Source organism: Mizuhopecten yessoensis, unplaced genomic scaffold, assembly GCF_002113885.1.
Source record: "Mizuhopecten yessoensis strain PY_sf001 unplaced genomic scaffold, ASM211388v2 scaffold716347, whole genome shotgun sequence".
Classification (NCBI taxonomy): domain Eukaryota; kingdom Metazoa; phylum Mollusca; class Bivalvia; order Pectinida; family Pectinidae; genus Mizuhopecten; species Mizuhopecten yessoensis.
Genome location: NW_018480071.1, coordinates 54,758 through 80,307, shown reverse-complemented (window position 1 = coordinate 80,307; position 25,550 = coordinate 54,758). Strand labels below are relative to the sequence as shown.

General features: G+C 35.8%; 1 pseudogene; it reads left to right on the top strand.

Moving 5' to 3' along the window:
* Positions 1-1,245: 1,245 nt before the first annotated feature.
* Positions 1,246-19,548, top strand: LOC110443476 (annotated as a pseudogene).
* Positions 19,549-25,550: the final 6,002 nt, after the last annotated feature.

Below are 25,550 nucleotides of genomic sequence, written 5' to 3'. Positions count from 1 at the left end.
ATTCAAATAACTACATGATACAATCAAACGATAGTTTTTACATTAATACTGTTATACATACCGGGTATGATGTTCCTAGTATAGCCTGTTAATACATGCTGGCAGCAATGTGTTTTTACGCCCTCTATAGGCAATATATCAATACATCAACGCCTCTATCAGTTCATCTGGAATACAGATCCGTCTCTCACGAGTCGGATTGTAAGAATGACCAATGGGCAGTAAGTATTTATCCAGTAGCCAGAATATAGTGGCGGGAATACATGGTGCTTTATTCGTGCAAGGGGCAGGTCCAAGGTCTACGTCGTAAGTACAATTCAGTCAGAATGTTGAAACGGAACATAACAACACAGGAACATGCTTTGTTTGTTTGTTTGTTTGATTTTGTTTAACGTCCTATTAACAGCTAAGGTCATTTAAGGACGGCCTCCCCTGTGTGCAAGATGCATGCGTGTAGTGTTTGTGTGTGTATTTCGGGAGGCTGCGATATGTTTGTGTTTGTCTCCTTGTGAAAGCGCGGAACTGATGCCGACTTTAAAGTGTTACCTCACTGAAACATACTGCCGAAGACACCCAGCAGGACGCCCCACCCGGTCACAATATACTGACAACGGGCGAACCAGTCGTCCCACTCCTAATTTGCTGAGCGTTAAGCAGGAGTAGAAACTACCATTTTAAAGACTTTGGTATGTCTCACAGGTACATGCATTCCGAACTGATGACGTCACATACACTGTTTGCCAGACGGGACAACACACGTGTATACAACACTCGTTGTAATATACTGGTCTAGCTACTGGAGTAATTTCATGACCTAAGCTGTTAAAAGGACGTTTAACAAAATAAACCAAACCAAACATTCAAATGTGAGGTATGATTTAAATGAATGGAACAGTGAACAGTAGTGCAAAGCTACCACTGACGTTATGAGTATAAACTGTAATGACGTCAGGATCACTATCAAGAGACCGCATCAGTGACACGAATTCGACTAGCGACCTTCCTTACGCATGTATGATCGATCACGTTTGTTTGATTAGAGATCAGCGTCCTCATGTGGAGACAGGTGTTTCGTGACGTATCATATTTTATGGTGTCAACGGCTAGCTTACCCAGCTTTCTTCTCTTCACCCTACACAAGTGCGTGTGCACCAGAACAACATATTTAAGTGTGAATTAGGCTTATCACACAGTTAAAGTTACAATTAAAATCCTTGTACAACATATAACACAGCGGAAGAAAACATGGTGAAAAGCAAAGTTTGGAAACTCAAAACGGAGTTCAGTGGTAAAGTGGAAATTTCAGACTTTGAACTTACTGAGGAAGAAGTTTCTGATAACATTAAAGATGGTGGTAAGTTTGATTTATTTTCAATTATTAGGTTAAGGGTACAAACAAAAATGCAAGTTAAACTATATGTTTACAATTGTCGCCATTGTGGACTACTTGTTATGGTTCTTTTTAAAAGAAGTGTTCCATAAAACTCACGACAAGATGAATACTACACATCGGTATAATGAAAATATGTATGAAAGTATGCGTTTCTTTGTGTTATGCCGATGAAATAAATAAAACTAAACGAGAAAATCCTTGTTTACACAGACATGAGTACAGTAATTTAGGTTTCAAATCTGATGTTTGGATCTTTTATGTTGAAAACATCTGTGATTATGTGTTATTATGAATTTATATTAATCTCTGCATATCTGACAGTAAACAATAGATGCTGACCTGTCTGATCTTTCGTTGAAATATCAAACTACCCTTAATATGTAGTTGGTTCCTGACAACTTAACCGGTTTCAGAATTAAAAACAATATTTTTACCATACGAAGAATATACATGTAGCATAATGTATAAAACATAAACATTTGTTTCACTGACACTATAAAGTATAACACGAGGATTGGTTAGTTAGGTAAAGTATTGTTTAACGTCCTATCAACAGCTATGGAAAGTTAAGGACGCCCTCTCCTGTGTGCAACATGCATGCGTGTAGTGTATGCGTGTGTGTTTTGGGATGCTGCGATATGTTCGTGTTTTTCTCATTGTGATAGCGCGGAACTGATGCCGGCTTTACAGTGCTACCTCACTGCAACATACTGCCGAAGACACCCTACCCAGTCACATTATACTGACAGTCGTCGTATTCCTAAATTGCTGAGCGTTTAGCAGGAGTAGAATCTACCATTTTTTTACAGGCTTTGCTATGTCCCGGCCAGGGGACATAACCCAAAGCCTTCCTTCAATGGGCGAAGTTGATTAGAAAGAAGAGAAACGATGAGATCCCAAAATTGAGTCGCCTCTTACGCTCAATCAATGGGATCAGCAGGTCACCCTTCCTGCAGGGACATAACACGTGGAAGGTGATATTATGTCAGGTGTTCATTTGAGCTCATTTACGACTTTAGTTTTGACAAAGAACCCATATATTTGGTATCAAAAGGAACAAATACGCCTTAGCAGCAGCATTATAATGGGAACAAAATCAGCTTAATCTTGAAACAGTGATTGTTTATGCTCTTGAGTAAGTAAAACTTAATGTTCTGAACAGGGTACTTCAAAGAGCTCCAATTTGGCCAAATCAGACCCTAGTGAGCTGAAACCATCATTTTTAATAATGTATGCAGTCTGGCAACGTTGTTGCAAAATATGAGAATAATCGCTGCAATATATGGGATTTTACCATTGCAGTGGACCCGACCGTTATACTCTTCAGACTCATGTAACTCATTATTACCAAATTGTATAGGTGATGTCACCTTTGTGAGTTGTCGTTTACATTTTAAGCGCTATGCACACTACCACATTTGTTTTTGTTTGTTTGAGTAGAATTCCTGACAGAAGCGCTTTACTGGACAGTCGATCCGTATATGAGGTAAACAGAGTTTATTTCTATTTTTCTTCGTAACAAACAATTTAACTAAACAGTGTTTGAGCATTCATGAATGTCTGACAGCAAACACTCATTCCATTGCGAATTACCACTCGGTCCTTGTTTTATAAAGTTTTTTTTTTTTTTTTTTATATAATTCATTACTTAAGCAAAGACAATTTCATGAACACTTGTAGACAAGTTAGTTAAAAAACGAAATAAGGATACACCTATTTAAAATTTAAGTGCATATTTTTCGTGTACAAGTTGGCAGAAAGCAGTGAGCATTTCGTCCGTTTTGAGTTAGGACTATTTTAAGATAGAGAACGTTCGTGAAGTTTGGGTTCGGCAAAATGTTTGAAAATAATGGGCAATACATCTTGTTTTTGTTTATATTGGAAACCCTCCTCCTCCCCTAATCCACAATTCCCTTCCAACGATCATCATATGAATGTTTTTTTCGTTAATGGGTTAAGTTTCTATTTACAGAACTAACAATGTTGTAACCGTGTTGCCGGGAGATTATATGCCGGGGGAACAGATATCAAAGTAAGGTCAAAAGTATTTCAAAAGAAGCAAGAAAACATAGAGTGAATTGTTAAACGATCAAATGTCCACAGCATTATCAATACCAGGTATAGAGCGATAAAAAGTGTTACATTGTCTGATTTTTACCTAGACATGTTAACATTGAAATGATGGCCAACACATTGCTTGATTGTGTGAGTGTATTATGGTTTATTGTTCTTAATATTTTTTATAAACTTTAAATTACGGTTCTTCCTTATAATCTTCATAACATATTCTTATTCTCTAAACGCTTCATCGCACTTAAACAGGGTGATTACCAGTAAGAACTCATCCTATCCAGTAGGAAGCATTGTTCGGGCGTTCTCAGGATGGCGAAGCCACACACTTGTAACACGCGACGCATTTCAGATGCTGGGACGTATGCCGGATATGGGTGATCTCCCATTGTCATTAGCCCTCGGTGCCATGGGAATGCCTGGGTGAGTAGACATTGAATATTTTTTGTATTTATACCAAATATGTTACGCCAATGCATTTCTTATCTGGCTTATCACAGATTGATATATATATATATACTATTTTAACAACTTTGTATTAACTCTTGATATCTTAATTCATTATAATCAAAAATAATTTTATAATGCTTGTGTTGTTTTAACATTTTTGATAAATTTATTACTGAAGAGTAATGGAGTTCAATAGGACTACCTGATAAACACCATCAAACAGGCAGTCGATGATTGCACGTGAGTAAACTAAGTATTAATTTTGGTTTACTGTCGTCACTGTTAGTACAGACCCTGGACCGTTTTTCTTTACCAAAAGTGCGTTGCGTTTCCGTTGCGTTTGCGTTGAGTTTGCGTTGCGTTTGCGTTGACCGTTTGTTGTGCGTTTTAACTTCAGCGTTGAATGTGCGTTGAACATGCGTTTTGCTGGTTATGTAAGAAAACGATCGATGTGCAGGTTATTTAAGTATATGTGAGTGCTGAAATGTTTTTATATAAAAAATAGTTAAATGGATAATAAAGTTTGCAAATTAAAAACAAAATAAATATACAAATAAAATAGATAAATACGTGAAATAATCGGTCGGAAGTTTAGCAATGACTGATATTTATATTCAAATATTTGGGTTGCGTCGTGTGTTGATTGATGGATGCATGTCTATACACGTACCTTAATTGGCAAGTAAAAATGTTAGTAGAACCTAATTGAGTAATTAGTAATTAGTTATTTGTATATTTTAAATATTTAATTTCCATGCTTATATCATTCTGTTCTTATGAATATATGAATAAAATTACACTAAATCTACAAATACTTCCATCACTGATGGGCTGATGGTTTCGTAATGACACCAGGGTAGTCTGGCTTGAAGATATATAATTAGTGCTTCTAAACGGCGAGTTTCATTTCATAAAATATTTGTAGTTTTATCTCTATGTGTGTATGGTTTTTCGTTAATTTTATTGTCTATATTGTGGGTTTTGTTTACGTCCAGGTCGAATTATGTAAGTCCTGTGCTCGACACGCAATATATATCGGGGGTGCTGGCTTAGAGGTTCGATAGACACAAGGCCCCTGCCACCATTGACAATAAATTGACTTTGATTACGCCGTTGAAAATCATTGAGACCTAGCAATTTTACTAGTTGTGTATTCAGTAGTTCTTTAAGCTGAATTAAGAGGACACAATATTATTAATTTTTAATATTTAATAAAATGGTGATGAGTATTCAATTAAGTATTTAGAATATTGAAAAGACTAATAAAGAACGTGATTATGGTTAAATCACGAATGGCAAAAACCGCCCAAAATGAAAAAAATTTCAATACATAATTAGACTGAATAAATAAAACAATTTAATAAATTAAATGAAATAAAAATAATGAAATAAATGAAATGAATTTAATAACTTAAATAAAGAAAACTAAATAAATACAGGAGGGTATAGATGGTAAATTTGGTTTACATTTGTAGGTGATGTAGAAGGGTGTAGGTGGTAAAGGAAGTATCGGTGATGTAGGAGGGTATTGGAAGTAAATGTGATGTACATATGCAGGAGAGTATAGGTGGTATAGGAAGTATAGGTGATGTAGGGGGATATAGGTGGTATAGGAAGCACAGCCAAGTACACCTCTCTTGTTTGATATATTTTTTAAGAGTAAATTGGTAATTGCATCAATTTGGTGTGGTTCAGCTAACAAATGTCTTCTTTTATAGCAAAATTTAAATACAGAACATTTATTTTGCATGGACTGAAAACGTGAATGCATCGTCATAGTTAGATTCACCTGATGTTTTAAAGCTCTTTAAGCATCGAGGCATATATATGTCATTCAGATTTCTTACAAACTACAGCCATAACAACCACAATAAGAAGAAAATATTTGACAATTATCATATTAGATCTTATTATCGTTCTATTGATGCAAGAGTGTATTTGTATGCATGATAAATTTGAGAACATGAAAGACTGTTTACTTTCAAAACCTCCATATAGATTTAATTTAATTTAATGTGTATGTGATATATACGTCTCTGGTTTGAATGATTACACAAATAGGTATACTAATATGACAAAATATTTGAATGTGTATGATAAATTTGAACAAGAGTTACATACAGTGCGCTTCAGGTGATTTGGTACTCAGTCGCCCGCTGAGCGACACATTTTAATCCCCGTCACGCACAATCCTTGTACTGTCCTACTCAGTTCGAATGCTCAGACGACCTGATCATTCGGCATACCTCGGCAGATCTACATCTAGATGAAGGGTATCGGAATCGGCCGAGGTTAGCCGAATGACGACCTCACCAAAAGTTGCGGCGGTCATTTTTGAAAAGTGACATAAGTTACCACAAAAAGAGGCGGTCCGGAGTTTATAGATTTTTTTTTACAATTTTAATGATGAAATGAGTTCCTCCTGAGGAGGCAAACGGTGTGTACGATGCTATCTAAATGAATATGTGTTTTGTACATAAGTGGTTAATCTAGTGACTGTAAATAATATACATCTAGAGACACATAAAAAAGGTCCTACCTTTGGCGTAAGGACTACAACACAAAAGAAATCACTTCCAAAAACTACCACAGCCTCCCCTTTTAAAATCCTTTAACCAGAGACATATATACATGGACTATACAATAGTGTATGTACTGCGTATATACTGGTTTTATATGCCACTGTTTTAACCGCCCGATGTTTATTTTTTAAAACAAAACTTTTTTAAACAAAGTGTCTGATCAGAGACGTATACGTTTCTGGTGTGACGTACTGACAAATAAACGGTAAATAATATACTTTTTGTTATTAAACTTATCTTTAGAAAATTTGATGAACACCTATATACAACACAAAACAATTGATTAAAAAACAATTGATCTAAATTGATCAAATTAACGAAGGCGCATCCAGAGTATATGATAATATATACGTCTCTGGCGCACCGCATCCCTTTCTTTACAATATGTAGATATACTTTGGAATTGACAAAAAAATGCACCAGTACAATAATTAATACTCAAAATGAGCAGCAACCCGTGTTTTTTTCTCTCCCAGTCGTAAAACTTGAAACGTTTTTATTCTGTATGCAATCCAAGGAATTAAGCACACACCACTTCTAAGAACATTGCAGAGGGAGAACCTGTCCGTTTAAGTCTCACAAAGATTAGTAATTCATCAATGAACCACCTGATCAGATATATAGCATGGTCCAGCATTAATTGGCTCGTATCTGACTTTCATCTGTCGAGTGATGCAGTTGTACTGATTGTGGTTTGCATATTATGTGACTCTGTGACACACTTACAAGACAATGTACGCATTTCATTTATTCATATTTTTCTTGAAATTGATCCTTATACCAGAGACGTAATATATATATACGTCTCTACGTTAATTTGACCCATTTTTTCCACGTTATCTCACCTGAGAACATTGCTGTTAAATTGAAAATTGGAAGACACATAATCTACACCAATCTACATACTAACTTCAGTGTTATTTACCTGTACACAAATTTCATACCCAAGTATGTTAAGGGAGTGGATCGAGTTGATTTTCATAATTTAATCAAGATGTTAAATTAAAACTTGTGTATGCTACATGTAAAGGGAGAACAAAAAAATATTGCATAATTCAATGATATTTTCGAGATAAATAAAATTCTGGAATTAGATTATAAAAGCCCGTGATCTAGTTTAGCATCGCAAACACAGGCAGATACCAACGTTGAAGTTATTTTGTAAACATTTTCACTGATATATTTCCGTATTTTTGGACCGTTGAGGTACCACAGTATATAACTGTTTTCAATATAAATATTCCGGCACTGAAACTGGTCACGACGTAGTGCTGTTCAATGACGACATGATTGGAAAATTTCTCACTGTAGAGCAGAATTATATAAAGTATATACGTCTCTGTGTAGAGTAAAGAAAATGATTGCAAACTGACTTTCCAGCTAAAATTAAGAAATATCTTTGATCAATAACATTGAGACTATTTCTCTTTAATTTCCCTCAAACTCGTTCATTTGAAAAAAATTCTCATCAGTGCTCATGATCGGGACATGCAATGCTACCAGTATATGTTACCCTATTCAGAGTCGTCAGTTTGGTTTCAATTAAACTCACTGTCTGGAAATTCTTGCATTTTATATGGCTGGATACCATATAACAAATGTTAACTTCAGCATAATCTGATTCCTCAAAACTAAAAAAATATCAATTCGCAATCTGACCATGCTGTTCTTGATAATCGCCTATTCCTTCGATGGTGACCGCTACAAGCGTTGAACTTGTGACGTCACGGCCGATAGGGGCCAAACCACCACAAGTTACGACTATGCCAATTAGGCGAAGGACAGTTGAAAATCGTACAATTAACACGTCAATATCTCGGTATGACCGATTTTTATGCGGTTTTTGACACTTTTGTGTTTGGATCATATGGAATAATAATATATTAATTTCTATTTTCGTTCAGTGTACACTTAAATAAGAGCCAATATAGATTGATCTTGATGGTTTTAGGTCCGCTATTACGTACGGCCTTGTGGCCTTTCAGTAGACGACCTACCAGTACAGGCGTGTGCTCTGGCATTACTGAAATGGGGATACCCAGGGGGCTAAACGTGAAGTACCGGTGAGGGGTAGTGCATCCCCGCTGAGTAACTAACACTTCCATCAGTGAGATAAAACCCGTAATGGCGGATTCATGTAGGCGCAAAACCCGTCAACCAACCAACCAAATCGTAACTAACACACCGGTCTGTTCTAGTTTACATATCAAGGTAAATTAGCAAAAGGATTTTGATATAAGATGACTTCACACGTTAGGATTTACCACGGAATTAGATGCTATCTAAGTCCGTGGATTTACATTGTGATTTTGCTGAAATTGTCATAAAATAGTTACAACTAGAAACATAAATTTATGATTTTTAAGTAGAATAAAATGTGCTTAGAGATATAAAATAAATAAAGAAATATGAAAATTTAAATAGATAGTGTAAAGTTTGATTTGTTCTTTTGAAATTCGGAATAATTACTAAACTCATTCAACCTCTTGACACACGAATCAGTTGCTTATCGTATATCTGAAAGAAGTTACATATACATCTGTAGTCACCATACAAAAGGACGGTGTTATATACTGAACATGTTTGTGCCAATTATTAGATATAAATGATATATTTTATTTCCTATCAAAATACCTATTTGTGGTAGATTTAAAAAATGAAATTCTGAAAATAAAATTATTATGTATGTTAGAAAAATATTTTAAAAGAAAGGTTGCCGTCATTCGTCAGATACTGACCGCCCAACCCCTCCCCACACACGTACGTTGTTTTTTTTTAATTTTTACGGTACTAGTGATCTAAATCACATTTGAATTAAATTGATATATTTACATTTGCACTGTATAGCCTCTTTGAAAGCTGTGTCGTTGATGGGACTTTAATTACCATGCATCACGAGACACAATTCTTAGCGTATTAATACAACACTGACCGGAACTACAATATCCAATAAAAATAAACATGACGGCTGCTGAAATATCGCTGGGCATTGTGAGATTTGACAATGCCATTGTAAATGTATGTGCAAAATAAAAAAATAATAAAAATCACTTTTATTACAACGAAAACAAGACCAAGGTCTGCAATATCGTACAAAATGCACATCGGTTGAAATCATGCAATTTATCAGAANAAACCACAGGTAGTAACCTTGTGGTCTTTACCTTCGAAATAACAATAGCCGCAGGTAACAGGGGTGACCACACGTTTAAACAATAATAAAGGTAAGGCCAGGTAAAAGCAAAGACCAGATGATAGTTGGGATTAATTCGCTATTGTTTAGGATAGTGAAATCAGTTTCAAGTTTTATTATATCCAAATGCATTACAGCATATAGGTTACAAACATACATAATTAAATATTCAAAATTCATATGTGATGTACAAGATGGCGGAGGACAAGTTGTGAAAAGGACAGTATATAACAATATAATCATATGTGTGACGTTACTACATGTATATATGTGACGTCATAAAATGATGACATTATGATGTCTATTAGTTTATAGACACTTGGATGTCGATAATAATACTGTTTGATGTATGTTTTTCTTAAATCAAAATATGCAGGACAAAGTAGTACAAAATGTACTTTATCTTCGACATCATTTTTATCGCAGACTGTACATAATCTATGACCTCTTGGAATGTTAATATAGCGCCCAGATTCTGTGTTAAGACTGTGTGCTTGCATGCGAAATTGACTCAGTAACTTTGTTATCCTTAAATTAATGGACTTAGTCAGATAGAACTGGACGCAAAAGGTATCAACAAGATGATTGTACAAATAACATTTTGAACATGCATCAAAACCACTGCGTAATTCTTAGATAAATACATCATGAACACGTTGAGCATACATTTGCTAAAAAAGATTTTCATTTTGTACATATTGGCAAGTCCAAATATAATTAAAACCCAAACTACATAGTTCATGCTTAATTTGATAAACCCAATTAATTTTACAATTAGGTTTTCTGATATTCAATTCGACTAATGCGGCGTAACATGATTTTAAAACACAGTTACTAGTATTTAAAAATTTTAACCAATATTTCATTATGGTCATTTTACGTTGCACATATAATGAATATCTCCCAGTTTCAAAGTATTGACAGTTTTCTTAACATTTAATAGGTCTTTGAGAAAAAGGAGATTGATTGTTTCAATTTGTGGCGATACATTATGTCCCCATTCTTCACACCCATAATTCAATATACATGCAACATATGTATCGAATAAAGACATTTTAGTTTCCGTATTAAGGGCAAAATCTTTCATTTTTCTTTTTAAGTGGTAACATGCTTTCCGTCCTTGACAAGCTAATGTATCTTGTGTTACAGAAAATCTTCCATTATAGTTAAAAACTAATCCAAGATAACAAAACTTATCAACAATTTCGATAGATTTACCATTGAAAGTCCAAATTTCAGAAGGTAACATTCTTTTTCTTTTTCTAAAAACAATAATTTTAGTTTTTTTCTATATTAACATTTAAACTCCATTTTTCAGTGTATGTCTGTAAACGATCTAGCATATGCTGAAGATCGGTAGCATCCTCCGAGAATAAAACTGTGTTATCCGCATACATCAGCATAAACAGGTTTTTCAACTGTAATTCATAACTTTGACAATTAGAAAATTCATAAATTCACTTTTCATATCATTAACCAATAATGAAAAATGCATGGTAGATAATGATTCCCCTTGGTATAATCCGACATGTAAATCAAACATGGCGGATAATTTACCACTGATGTTTGTACAATATACTTATCAAAATGACGGTCAAAAGAAAGCAATAACATACTTTGGTTCAAGGCTGTTTTAAGGAGGGAATTACATAAGTAATTCAGATTTCAGATTATGTTTTCATCACTCAGACCACGGACTTAGATAATATAATTCCGTGCTCAGACAAATGAAAATGTGTAACTTGAGGTACAGCACGGAATTAGATGATCCGTGGAAGTCCGTGGGTACAGCAATGAGTATGACAAAGCGTAACAGGGTGCATAGATTGTATACATGTATGTTGTGTTGTAAGATGTATAGATAAAATACCTCTAACTAACGCTCCGGCTTCAATATCATTCATATAAATACTGATTATAATTATCAAATAATACCACTAAAGAGAATATCATAAGAGTTATACTTGTTTGAGATATAAGTAGAGAAGAACGATTTTAAGAAAAAGAAAAAAATTACACGGAATTGGCTTGCAGCATTTCAGTTAGATTTGTAAGATAATATGATGATAATCATATCCAATATTTTCCAAACACAAGTTTCATATTTCATCTCCTTTTGAACATTTGCTATCGTCTAGTTTAAATAAAAACAAACAATTACACGTACGTTATTTAGCTTGGGTTATTAATTATTTTTCGACAAATTGATTAAATATTTTTTAACAACAAATTCAGAATTTGAGACTAAAAAAATAAACTACTCACTAGACGTATCCGTATTGTTGTCGAAGAACCATTGTTCAAGACTATTCTCGTAACTTCACCTTGAAAATATAGAAATTAAAAAAAAAAGATAAGTGAGAAACCACCAACATAAAATATACTTTTAATCTTATGAATTCATAAAATGGAATGTGTTTCGGCGTCGTGTAGATTTACTGATTAGATGTTAAATGTAATGTACTGTTGAGTTCCAAACGGATGCCATTAGAAGTTCAATTCCATTTCAAAACGAATTATCAATATTCACAAAGAAATTTAGCGGACAAATCATCATTCCAAATTATTGTTTTGGTGCTGACAGGGGAAATGTTGCCTATAAGTACATATGTATCTCCCGCTGTGCAAACTACAGGTCAGAGTTATGGTCAGAGACCGACACGCTTCCGCGAGCAAGTACATCTACATCTAAATTTCCGTTGCGTTTCCGTTGCGTTTGCGTTCCGTTTGTGTTGAGTTTCCGTTGCGTTTACGTTGCGTTTACGATGCGTTTGCGTTCCGTTTGCGTTGCGTTTGCGTTTAAACGGACAAGAAAAACGGTGCAGGGTCTGTACAAGGTACTATACACGTATACATTATTAACTTTTTATAACAATTGTGGTTACTGTAATGACAATTTTTCACTATAGTTTAACAATCCACTGACTGCTGGCAACATTTTTCTGGGGAGTTTTTTTGCATATGGTGACATTCCTGCCGTCGTCTGCAATATACTTTAGTTGCCAATTTTTGAATCGAGAAATGTCATTAAAACAAATGTAAACAAACTGAAATATGCCGACATTTTCGAGACAATACGTTTCGGTTTAAAAAGTATGATTGTTTGAAAGTGTACTTAACATCTTAAATAACATGAAGCGTATAAAATAATTTATGTTCAAGAACCCAGCAAAAAAATATTCTATAGCATTGTCTGACCATATTTATTTCATTAGGGGGAATATTTCCTTTGGGATATAGTAGAGTTCCCACAATGAAGTCCCCCTGCTCATGGAAGAGAGCAAAATTGATCTGCTTCCCCATTACAACACTTCTGATCTTTTTCGTTTCCCATATTTCCTGTCAACAAACAAAATCACATTTCAAACAATGGTTGCTTTAACTTATTTACAATGGTTAAAGATGAAACCTTTGCATCCTAACCAATAAAGGTGTTTTCCCGGTCTGTCCCTATGCAGTCAGCTGGCGGTTATCTTGTTCTGTTGGCAGCAAACTAATAATACACCATTTGTGTTCTTAAGCTTAAACAAAGAAAGTTATTATGCTAAATAATGAAAAGCTGACTCTAAAAACATATATTTAGACACAAAAAATATAAAACGGACATCTAGAAGCAAAGACTGGTATTATTTCTTGATATACCCGACGCCGGCTGGCGACCATTTTGAATTTTTGCGTCCGACCGAGTTAACCCTCATCTTTACGTGGTTGACCCAAGCTCCTTTTTATCAGCATCCTCAAATTAACTAAAATCAACTTTCATACCCTGGTCTTGGGAAAGCGGTCACGGAACCCTTATGTTGGAACTGTACTACTAATAGGAACAAACTACAATTGTTACCTGGGTCATATTGAATGTTATTTAAGGTACGTATGCATTTAGAAAAGTCATATTGTTTTAAACTATTGTGCGGTGACCGTCGTTCGTTCGTCCGGCATCAACCTTTTTCTTTCAACAAATATTTCTCAATAACAAATCGGCATAGGGTGATGGTATTTGACAAGAAGCATACTGGGAAGAAAAACTACGAAGTGTGTTCAAATGAATGGTCAATATCTAAGGTCACAAGAGTCAATTGTCTTGGAAACCGTTTAAACAACTTCTCCTGAATAACCAAAACGATGACGATATATTTGGCCAGAAGCATGGTGAGATGTAGGGCTTTCAAATGTTTGTCCTTGCCCATTTACGTGGTCACAAATATTAAATATGTTGAGATATTTAAACGACTTATCTTGAATAATCAAGAGGTCATTGGTGATAATATAAGGCCAGTAGCATGCATGGATGTAGGGCAACCACATGTTTTCAAATGAATAACATTCACCAATAATAAAGGTCACAGAGACCAAATATGTCAAAAGTTTAACGACTTCTAAAGAAATGCCTAGGCTCATGTTATGTAGCAAGTTGCTCATGTGAATGACATTGATACACTTTCTATGTTACAGCTTGCAAATTGTGTATAAACCTGTAAATGACATTTTACATAAAGCAAAGATCTAGGGTGGTGAACTTTTTTTAAGTTGCATTTAGGGATGAATAATACTAATAATAATAACATACATAATTTGTAAAATTACTCTAAAGGGCTTTACAACATATGGATAATAGTATTAGTTATAATTGTTAAACGAAAACAAAGGTTTACAATCACTTTTATAGATTTAAGCTTTGTTTGTTTGTTTGTTTAGTTGTGTTTAACGGCCCATCGATAACTGTGATCATTTAGGGGCATGGTGATTTTTTTCCAACAAACTTGAGAGAAGCGAAAATAAAACCTGATGAAAATGCATATTCTAAAAGCATTCTCATTGTATGTGTAAATAATTAAAAGAAAAGGGGTTGAAACAATGAAAATAGATTTATGCATAATGTCAAAAAGGGTAATGTGGGTTAAAAGACATCAGAGTCCATAGAATAGACCGATGTCTTTCAAATAGTTAATAAATGCCTTCGAGTCCATTTAAACAAGCAGATAATCATCGCAATGTACACATAAATGAACAAATGAAGGATGATATTTACATGACGTCTTTGCAAAGGGCCTAAAACGCAGACGTGAAGAGGTGAGTTTTGATGTCCCTCTTGAAATTTGCAAGGGTTTTTGACTTTCTAATAGCAGATGGTAAGCTTTTCCACAACGTGACTAAAACCCTTCAAAAGCACCGGTTTTCATAAGTTATAGTACGAGATTTTTGGATACACAGCAATGATTCTGACTCCGATCGCAGTGATCGTGACGGTTGATACAGGGTAACAAGCTATTGTAGGTACTGGGGAGCTGTTCCATTTAGTGCCTTGTATGTGTACACCACAATTTGTACTGCGACCTGTATCTTACAGGTAACCAGTGCACATAAATCCTGCATGCATCTGCAGTTATAAACTTCCGAATTCAGCCGATGTTCTTGATCTGGTAGTAACAGAATTTTGCAAAAGCGTTAACTTGTTTCTCCATGTTCAGTGAAGAATCAAAGTATACCATTAGGTTTTTAACAGCCGTGACAGTCTCGATAGTTCTGGCACCGACCTTGAGCTGGAGAGTTATTGTTTGCCGACACTTTGGGGAAAAGACTTCTTTTCCTGATTAAGCTTTGGCATTTTGCCGTTTATTCAGGTACTGATATCTGTCGGACAAGCTTTCAGATTTTCTGAAATTGTATCCCAACTGTCCTGTGGTTTGATGACCGTGTACATTTGTTTGTCATCCGCATAGCAATGATAGCGAAGGCTATGACGACAACAAATCTCTCCAATCGGTTATGAGTACAGGCAATATTTTCGCGGTCCTAACAACGACCATTGAGGAACCCGAAATCTAGTAATTTATCGTGTGAGGTGGTAGATCAAATGGCAACACACTGTCGTCGTTCACTTAGATAAGACTGTATCCAGCATAGTGCGGTATCAAATCACTCTATAGGAGTACTCCAGACGTTTATAAAGTATGCCATGGTCGATGACGTCAAATGCAGCTGACAAGTCCAGCATGACAAGCACCGCTCTGCACTTTTTATCCAATGCAGAAGTTATGTCATTATGTACACGTAGGAGGGCCGTCTCAGTAGAGTGTCCTGTGCGGTAGGCCGATTGCATGTTGTCAATAAGTCTGTTCGCATGGAGATGAACCTCTAAACGCTGGAACACAACTTTATCTAAGATCTCGGACAGAAAAGGCAGATTTGATACTGGGCGGTAGCTCTTCAACTCCTCCTTGTCCATTTCAGGCTTCAACAATGGTCTAACATGTGCCGCCTTGAAACACAATGGAACCTTTGAATCAGCCAATGATTTGCTCATGATTGAGGTAATCAAAGTTAGCAGTGGTGCTTCAAGACATTGCTTTAATAGGTCTGTAGGCAGTGGATCAAGCTCACATGACTTTGATTGCGAGGTCATGATGATATTGCGCAATTCGTCATGTCGAGTTGTTGGGGAGCGCTTTGTCAATGGTTCCCTATGCAGGACTGTACAATGTGTTCAAATCAATGTCCTTGGGTAATTTTTTAAGGTAACATGGGTCAAATGTGTTTTATTCTTTTAACAGGTTTTGAAGGACTTTTAGTCAAGACACCGATTCGTTTGCCTTTAGCCGTAATTTAGATCACTGTTAAGGTCTTAAATGTGAGATTGCGGTGAGCGATGCAGGCCCATTGAACCTTTTGTTTTAACGAGATACAACTGTTTATTTGTTGATAGAATGACGGCTTACTTTGGATTCTTGGAGTTGTGCAAACCAAAGAAAGGTGACATTATACTTGTCAACGGAGCGGCAGGAGCAGTTGGAAGTTTAGTAGGTCAAATAGCCAAAATAAGGTAACCAATAATTGTTCTTATCGTAAAATTTGCCGTAACATTTGACTACTGTGCGTAGTTCTCAATTATAATTGGCTATACAAGTTGAGACTCAAAGTCATGCAACATACTTTGTCTGAATGTGTTTTCACAGGGATGTGAGGTTGTTGGATGTGCTGGAAATGACATCAAATGCAAATGGCTGAAGGATTTAGGTTTCGATAAGGTGTTCAACTACAACAAGGTTTGCCTATCAGATACGTTGAAAACAGTTGCGCCAGATGGATTTGATTGTTTTTTTGACAATGTGAGTACTTTTTTAAAGAGAACTTATGGCAAATGAAAACTATATACAGTACATTAAAACAATAACGCCACAGGGTGATATAATTTATAACCACCATGCTTTTAAATATTCATAGTAATAGTAATACAAATAGCTGACTTTGCTTCTCTGAAAAACCAACTCCTGGCAAATGAAACTCATCTCATCTCAAATCGCAGAAACAAAACAAAGAAGGGATGACAGATGATTTATCCATACGTTTATAAACGGATGACAATTGACCAGTGAATTGGTAAACAATCAATGATTTGATGGTACGTCATAGTTTATTATCATACATAACAAACATTTGTTATATGTGTTGGCCCCAGTCAAAAGCTTAATGTGACGTCAGTTTTTTTGTATTTTTGTTTTTTTTCATGACGTCATTGTGTTGCGTTGTATTATATTTTGATTCACCCCTGCAGCTCGGGCATCGAGAAAAAAAACACCTGCTATTACCCAGAGCATGTATCGTAAGAAGCGACTTATGTTTGAACTCCTGCAGTATCGGGTATTTGCTTTTGTGCCCTATACTCTTGCATTCAAAAGAGAGAGAAAAAACTGTTGCACCCTTTGCAATATTAGTGATATTTATTTCTCTACTTCAATCCTCCTTTTAATTTCTAGCACCTTGCTTGGCAAACCGTACTATTTTTTTGAATGTTGAATGTTCATCCAGGTTAGGAAGGCAATGAGTTCCGAGGCCGAGACATACCATAGTCCTTAAAAATAGTAGTTGTTATTATTCCCTGCTTAACGTTCAGCATTTAGGGTTCACCCGTTTGCAGTAAAATATGACCGGGCGGGATGATGTGCTGGTTGACTCCAGCATTGTCTTTCTATGAGATAGTACTATATATTAGTATATATAAAGTTGGCATCAGATCCGCGCTATCACAAAGAGGCAACTACACCAACACGTCGTTAAATGACCTGTTAATAAGATGCCCAAAATGAAACAAAACTAAAACCAAAACGTCTGTGATGCATAAGAATTTGGTTGCGATACATCTCTGTTTGCCGAGTTTTAGGTAGGAGGAGATTTCACTTGCACAGCACTGAAGCACATGAAGCAGTGCGGCCGAGTGACGATCTGTGGATATATTTCATTGTACAATGACGAAATGCCCTTCAAAGGTAAACCGTTTATAAAATTTTCTTCTCAGTCATGACTATCATCCTTCTACAATGTGTGTCGTGTTTGTGTTCATGGTGTTTAGAGTGAATGCTTCTCCAACATTTATTGGCCCCAAATAACTGTACAATGTATGCCTCCGCCAAATGATATGTTTTACAATAAAATAATAATGAAAACAGAGGTCCCTGCAAATTGTTCGAATAATTATCATCGTCATGCTTATAATAGTAATAGTCATAATAGTATATTTAAGTATGTTATTTGATTGTTTTTTCGCAGGTGAGTATCCGTTTAAGACCGTCAACACCAAAGAACTACAGGTTAAGGGACTAGTCGCGACACGCTGGTATACAAGATGGCCAGAAGGAGAAAAGGTTATGGCACAATGGATAAAAGATGTGAGTTTGATCTCGAAGTATTTATATTATTTTATTGTCATCGATTGAAACTAACTATTGTATGCATCGTTATAACAGGTCTGATAGTTATATCTGATAATATTTTCCCCCTGATATTTAATACGGTTCCTATTTTCATTTCATGTATATACATAACATCCAGGTAGAAAAAGAGAACAGAAAGAAAAATGAGACGCATTCATCAGTACGAGTTAATATGTTATCCTCTCGTGAGAAGCTATCATACGTAAAAGTCTTCAACCCCTTTTTCTAATCACTGAATTAGGATTTGGGATATCCAGAATCGTACCAGGACGTCGCTCATTATCGTCATTTGCAAAAGTCATATAATTCAACAATTAATTGACTCATTATGTATTGTAAACAGAGCGGGAAAAGTTAGATGATTCTCAAGCAAGGACTTTTTTGTTAAAAATATAATAGTCAAGTACAATAAATTACTAACAATATGTTAACAATGACGGCATGCTTCATACTAGATGCTTCTTTCCACAAATCTATCGACATCGCTCATCAGCGCATGAAGTCGGCCTTTGACAGATTCACCAACACATTTTAAGTCACCTATGCCGGAAGGACGACAGGTTTTGTGTAGATCTAGAGGTTAAATGGGAACGGTTTTTTTCACAATGAAGACAACATTATTGGTCCATGTCACACGAATGCGAATATTATACTTATTTTTCTGTATGTTATTAAGTTCCTAATATAAAAATCAGGGAGAATGATTATTTTGCTACCCCGTCTTAAAAAGAAATAATTTATCATGGTTATGACTCAGCTCCTGCTATGCAAAACGCGACGAAATGCTGTATATGTGAAGTTTAATGTAGTTCAGTTATTTGTGTATTTTTTTAATCTATAGGGAGCAATCAAGTACAAAGAAACAATCTACAGAGGTATCGAGACTATGCCGCAGGCCTTCGTCGGATTGTTTGATGGTACAAACACGGGGAAGGCGATAATATCAGCATAATTGATTTTTACTACAAAACTGCGTCACTGAATCTATAAATGATTCTGTCCATGGATTTATATCTTTTGTTAAGTTACAAAGAAAATGTATTTTGATGTTCTGTTGTGATTATGTTGGTATTCCAGTGCGTGTGTGGCCAATAGTCAACTAACGTGCCCACCTGCAGAAACAGAACAGAAGCAGGGACACATAACGCAGAATCAAAAGCTCTTTACATTTGTATATTTTCGGTGAGATTTCCCCTTTATGTTATCTTTAATGTTCGCCGTTGTCATGTTCCAGAAATATACTGTTCTTGTAGACCAACCATTTTTACCTCTTCTTTGCTGACTATTGTACATATTATACTTGCACAACCATACGACTTTGAACAGAATTTTATTGTTTTACCACCTGATCTTGATTTGGATACCAGGTTATGTTGGAATAAAGAGAAATGAGAAGGTAGATAAAGCTTCTTAAGCGGCTATTACCTTCAACTAAAAGATATTTAACTTCCATTTTCTGATTTTAAACCTTGTATAACAAATTTTATTAAAACGAATTGGCAAAATAAATGTTGTGAAGAATGAAACGGCAAGTTATTTGCAATTCAACCTAACGTGGGTTCATGTGCAACAAATAGAGTAGACCGAAGAGAGGAAGTTGTCCTCTCGCGACTGCGCATAGGCCATACCTACATCACACATGGCTATAAGGAAGACTAGCCTTATTGTCATGCATGCTATCAACCATTTACAGTCAAACACTTCATGATTTAATGCGCTGTTTTCAAACAAATACGTGACAGATTGTATGATGTACCGTGTATGAAAAGATTATTCGATACAGTTTCTGTGCAATTAATATATGACAATTTACACTCTATTGATCTTTACAATAAAATATGATATATTGTGCAGCCAATTTGTTCGGTATTGATGTATTTCTTTAACCTTTTACATATTTTAAACTATTCAGTTTTGGTTTATTGTGTTTATTTTCGCGAATGTCTCTTTTTACAGTGTTGTTGGTCCTAAATGACACACATCGTCGATGGGACGTTTAACAATACAAAAATAAAACAAGCAAAACCATACAGTATGCATCGTTTAGGATGTCCCGGACAGTGACATGAAATAAAAAAAATGAATTATATTATGTAATGACAAGCCCTGGTTCTAATTAATACTACATAGGACAAACCGGAAACCAAAAGTAGAAGTAGAGTCCGAGTGCACAAAAATCACATAGATTCTCCTGAATATCGGAAAATTTCACGGTTTGTTTGTTTGTTTGTTTGATTTTGTTTAACGTCCTATTAACAGCTAAGGTCATTTAAGGACGGCCTCCCATGTGTGCAAGATGCATGCGTGTAGTGTATGCGTGTGTATTTTGGGAGGCTGCGATATGTTCGTGTTTATCTCCTTGTGATAGCGCGGAACTGATGCCGACTTTATAGTGCTACCTCACTGAAACATACTGCCGAAGACACCCAGCAGGACGCCTCAACCGGTCACATTATACTGACAACGACACTGCTTTAGAAAGAAAAGTATTTTATCAAATTGCTAAAAAACCTTAACTGAGTAATCTTATTTAAGATTAACTTCCCTTTGTATACTGTGACGTCAACATATTTTTGACGTCAGAATGTATTGTCTGTGTTGCTATGTAATTATTGTTACGCATCTGAAGATGAATACTGAAAGCGCTAACGCTTAACGAAGACTTCGCTGTTTGTGTACTCATTTATAAAAATATACCATTCAAACTTTTGTTTCACCTTAATTGAATTATCTACAGATACACATGTAGATCATAAAGGGACTATTTCCAGGATTACATAGGAGCATGCTCCCTCATAACTTTTGTTTCAGAAGTGCTACGAGATAAATGCTGCTGTTTTAACTTTTTTCAATCCCTTATACATCTAGAGTCATTACTTTGATTTTTTTTCAATCCCTTATACATCTGGAGTTATTACTATGAATAACTGTACTAATTATTTGGATGATTAATTAACCTCATTACAGCATGGGGTCGAGAAATGGAATATAGGCCTGAAAGCATTTCTCGTGTCATGCTTTGAACATGTATTTATCATCCGGAATATGAGTTTAATCGAACATTTAGTGAACATTATAACATTAAATATGGGAGTTTTCATTTGTATTAATCTTGTCTACAAAATAGTGTCATAGTATGAAAAAGTGGTGCTATTTCAAATACGTATTCAAAGTTTCAGTCCAAAAAATTGGTGGAAAATATTCATTTCGTACAACAAAGTACGCTGTGTACTTAACATGGTGAAGACCTAAGACATCTTCCTGGCGTCAACCAAACAGGTCCCTGCAGGTAGGGCGTGATAATGGCTCACTTTTGGCCCTTTGTTGAGCGTTTGCCCCTGAGAGGAAGGCTTTGGGATCTGTTTCCTGGCCAAGAAATACCAGAGTCTGTACAAATGGTAGTTTCTACTCCTGCTTAACGCTCAGCAATTTAGAGGTGTGATGACTGGTTCGCCCGTTGTCAGTATAATGTAGGTGATTCGACACTCTAAAGACATATCCGTTGTCAGACAATATAGCTAGACAAAATTTAACGTTCGGATTCAGAACAGCACGACACCAACTGATAATAACACAGTAAAAGATTACTACTGCCAATGCCTAGTCAAATAACTATGGGAATGTGTGCTCGTCAAACCTTGCAATATGCTTTTTTTTTTGTTAATCTCGAATCACCAGTTTGAAAACAAACTCAAAGCCTGGCATCATTTTTTCTTCCTTTTTTTCCAAGTCTACCATTCGTATGGACCCTGCAGGTAGGGCGTAAGAATTGTACCTGCTGCCCCTAATTGCATGATCGTAAGAGGCGACTAAATTTGGGTCCTTATCTCTTCTCTCCTTTCTAAATAACTTTCTTCTTCCTAATGTCTCCCTTGACAATGCCTCACTTTTGGCCATTTGTTGAGCGTTCGCCCCTGTGAGGAAGGCTTTGGGTTCTGTCCCCTGGCCGAGACATACCAAAGTCTTTAAAAATGGTAGTTTCTACTCCTGCTTAACGCTCAGCAAATTAGGAGTGGGACGACTGGTTCGCCCGTTGTCAGTATAATGTGACCGGGTGGGGCGTCCTGCTGGGTGTCTTCGGCAGTATGTTTCAGTGAGGTAGCACTATAAAGTCGGCATCAGTTCCGCGCTATCACAAGGAGACAAACACGAACATATCGCAGCCTCCCAAAATACACACACATACACTACACGCATGCATCTTGCACACAGGGGAGGCCGTCCTTAAATGACCTTAGCTGTTAATAGGACGTTAAACAAAATCAAACAAACAAACAAACAAACCATTCGTACGCATATTATACTCTCACATCTTTCAAAACATCTGTAAACGTCATCAGCTGTTAATACGAAGTCTNGGCAGGCTCCTATGGAGAATTAACATTACTGGAAACAAGCCCTTTAATAAATATGTATAAAAACAGCAACAAAAAACATAGAATCTCTTAACATTTGACATTGCAAGAAAGTTGGTTGTTGGATTTTTGTCATAAGGTTCAGGTCTACACCTCACCAAAAAAAATTGAAATCCGTTTTGGAAACCCACCTTTTACACTTGAAGTTATGAAAGTGTGAAGATTGTGAATATTTGGACAGTAAGTCCGTGTGTGTATCTCTCTGAACAAGAAGTTGCTAGCGACGTCTTAACAATATCGGTTTGTTTATGCAATTTTGTGCATGCCTGCAACGTCTTCCATATATAGGCATACATTGTGCATGTGGTCGCCGACACCTGGTCAGTGAGGCTGAAGAACGTCAGTGCGATATGCGCTGAATATCAATTACACACCGCCTTATGAAGGATCATTGACTGTAAAAAGAATGAAGCTTCTGTATCGAGGGCCTTTTATACTACACTAGTTTACATGGCTCAAAATAATCACGTCGGGATCAAGTACATACCTGCCCTATACCGTTTGATAAACGTTTAAAATAAGCATGCTACTTTCTTCACTTTTATCACATAATTTTGGTTAAATTTGCATTTTGAGTTTCCTACAATGAGACAAACACGAACATATCGCAGCCTGCCGAAACACACACGCATACACTACACGCATGCATCTTGCACACAGGGGAGGCCGTCCTTAAATGATCATAGCTGTTGATAGGACATTAAACAATACTAAGTCCAACCAAAATACTAACTATAAGCCTTTTAGCATAAAAGTATGTACGTGTCTCATGTTTGATTGTGAGTTCATCCATTTCGTGTTAAACATGTTGGAGTTACCTCCCCTGATTCATTACATTGTATGACGACGTACTATATATCATTTCAAAGTATCCTTTAATTAATATATAAAATGGGATGTTGGATCACATTTTCTATCACACTGAAATATCTCATGCACCCATCACAGCATTCCGCCGGGTCACAGTATACTAACAAAGGGTGAACCAGCTGTTGTCATTGTCACTTTTTGTTACACAAATAAAACCAACAAAACCAAACCAGTGCACGAATGTTCTGTAAGTTGCAGTGTTCGAAGTCGATTCCGATTACCCTTTTTGTTCAACGTTCTTTTAAATACTGACCAATTTGTTCCTGATACTTACAAATGACCGTGGCATATTTCGACAAGGTGGAGTGATTTAAGTCAAAGGTCAACATGATTTGACATGTAAGTAATTTTCTACGTAATTTAAACAAGTACTTTAATTAAAGAAAAATTGTCACAAAATAACGATAAGCACTGTCCATTGGCAGCACTACGGACACAGCTGTTCAAAACCAGCCTTGCTCACAAACAACACATGGTTACCTTACATGTGATTAACCAATTGCGATTTTATGAGAAATGAGTTAATTTTACGTTTTATTTGAAAATATTAGTATGTATCTAGTATTTTTCTGTGTTAAAGATGTCTTGAATATAATCGCATTTTGACATAGCAACGCAGCACGTACTGATTATTTGCCTCGTCAGGCTATCATCACGTACACCGTCTCATGCTGAACTCTAAAGTCTCAAAGTACTCAGGTCATACTCATCTCGGGCGGGCTCTTAGAATTCGGATGGCAAATCAAAGAAATATTCATGTGTGAAAGATACGCTTCAATGGCACGCGACTGTGCCAAGTACATTATACATACAGCTATATTTATAGAATCATCATTGATTTCATTTCTTTCATCCACTATTGCCAAAATGCGATATCTACGTCGCTATCTGTCTGTATATATATATATAGCCTTTGACGGCAGTGTGTAACTTTGTAGATGGTAGGTATTACAGACATTGTTAACATTTTTTACTATGGTCATAGTTGATTAGCAATATATATGGAATAAACATGGTTTCTAGCCTGAACAATAGCGAATATTCTCTTGCATGTTAAATGAATACAGTTTCTAGGATAACGTCCCTTTAACTGCTGCAGAATTGCAGGATAAAATGACAACACGTTTTGATCTATTTTATTAAAAATAGTAAAAAAATATGGTCAGCGAATCAGCGATTATACATGTACCAGTCTGAGGACAACAGAAGAAACTCAATGTGTAGTAGCTCATAAATATCAATGTAGCGGGCAGAGTTGATCATTTCCGTTGCCCGAATAGTATATACCACCATAATGTACAAACATATGTTGATAATATCTGTTCTACTACGTAACTGTTGTTAAAGTGTTTTTATCTTCGAGGGAAAACCCGACAAGAACACAACAAACACCTGACAAACGCTTGATCGACCGATGATGACCTATTCGACACTGTGAAAAGCTTTTCGAGTGAATTTTATTGTTCTGATTCAGTCAATAAACAAATGTACAACATGATGGGAAATTAACTACACAAGCATATGGCACAAGGTTTAAGCAAATATATTTGAATATCTGATTTTCTACCAAACAGATAGCATAATTATTTTTTTGTATCGATTTCGCTCACCGACACGGCAGCTTTGTTGAAATAAATACATATTTGAATATTGATTATAATACGTTCATAAAGAATGCAAATAAACGCCAGTTTCCTGTGGGAATTTTCTTTTTTAAACTCTTGAAAGTATTTAAAGCAATAATTGCTCTTATTGTATTTACGTAACCTTGATTTATAAGCATTGCTAACATGTTGGGATTCCCCATATAGAATGCCAATTTTTTTTTTTTTTTTTTTTATAACCATATGGTTAGTAATTGTGTATTTT